The sequence below is a fragment of the Hyla sarda genome, chromosome 5 (assembly GCF_029499605.1).
Source record: "Hyla sarda isolate aHylSar1 chromosome 5, aHylSar1.hap1, whole genome shotgun sequence".
Classification (NCBI taxonomy): Eukaryota; Metazoa; Chordata; class Amphibia; order Anura; family Hylidae; genus Hyla; species Hyla sarda.
Window position 1 is genome coordinate 152,365,925 of NC_079193.1, and position 1,753 is coordinate 152,367,677.

Genomic DNA, 1,753 nt, shown 5'->3' on the forward strand with positions numbered 1-1,753 from the left:
ACATGGAGCACACTGCTCCATGCTGGGAGCTGTAGTACCTACATTAATAAACAGATCACAGCTAGTGTCACTTCTGACACCTGATGCAACTGTCCTGTATAATGTATAGATGCGGGCGGCCGTCCGCTCTTCTCTGGTCCCACTGTAGTATGAGTATATGCAGTACAGTGGTCCCTCAACATACGATGGTAATTGGACCCATCGTTTGTCGAATCCATCGTATGCTGAGGGATCCGTGCAATGTAAAGTATAGGAAGCTGTACTTACCTGTCCCCGCCGCTCCGGACCAGGTCCTCACCGCTCCCGCTGCTGTTCCAGGGGCTCCCGATGCTGTCCCGCTGCTCCGGTGTCTTCTTCGCGATCCTCTGGTGTCTTGCGCATCTTCTGCAGGGTCCGGGCCTCGCTTTCTGGTGACGTTATTACACTGCTGCGCCGGTGCGGCGTACGTAGTGACGTAATAACGACGCCGGAAAGCAAGGCCCGGACCCTGGAGAAGATGCGCAAGACACCGGAGGATCGCGAAGTGGACCCGGAGCAGCGGGAATAGGTAAGCAAACCTGCCAGGGATGCTTAAACTGCTATCCGACAGCAGCTTAAGCATTTTGCGCTGTCGGATAGCAGTTAATGCGATGGCCCCGACATATAAAAGCATTGTATGTCGATGCTGACATCGACATGCGATGGCCTCTGAGAGGCCATCGTATGTCGATTTTATCATATGTTGGGGCCATCGTAGGTCGGGGGGTTACTGTATATATACCTATTATTCATATTATCCGCAGAAAGCTGTGAGTTGCTGGAACCATCTGGCCAATCACAGCTCTCTGCAGGAAATATGAATAGGTGTATATATACGGCAGTGCAGGGGACCATAGAAGAGCGGCTGGCCGCATCTATACATTATACAGGAGGATCGCAACGGGTGTCAGAAGTGACATGGGCGATCTGTCAATTAGTACATTTACTACTACTCCCATACTGGAACAGTGTGTTCCATGCTGGGAGTAGTAATACTACCTAAAAAAAAAAAAAATTAAAGTGAAAAACACACACACACACACACTACATTTTTATTATTGTCGGCTACATTTTTAGTGCTCTGCCTGCCCACATAAATTGATCCCTGTTTAAAAATTAATACAAATTTTGTTATAATAAAGATACATTTTGCTAACCTCTTCAGGACGCTGGGCGTATGCATACGCCCTGCATCCCGAGTCCTTAAGGATGTAAGGCGAATGTATAAGCCCGTGGGGATTCCGGTCCCCGCTGCTAGCCGGTTGGGGACCGGGATGCCTGCTGAAATCATTCAGTAGGCATCCCGGCACATCGCCGTGGGGGGTCCTGAGACCCCCCCATGTCGGCGATCGCAGAAAATTTTCTGCTATTCCGGGCTGATCGGCCCGATCATCCTGAGGGATAGGAGCGAGGTCGCAGTGCTGCGATCTACTCCTATCCCCTGCCATTGGTCAGAACTGATTCTGACCAATGGCAGCGCAGGACAGTGGGTTGCCATGGCAACCCCCATTCTGCCCACCCCTGGATGTCGGGCAGAACGGGGGGAGAAGATGGAGACCGGTACCTTACCTGAAATGGCGTGGGGACCGAAGATCATCCTGGAGACAGCGGAGATCCCGACTCAGGTAGGGAAACGAAGGTGGGAGCGGGGGGTTTGGCTTGGGAATGAAAGTGAAAGTAAAGCGATCTTTACTGCGGCAACCACTAGGAAGGCAGAACTGGGCATGCTGGGAGT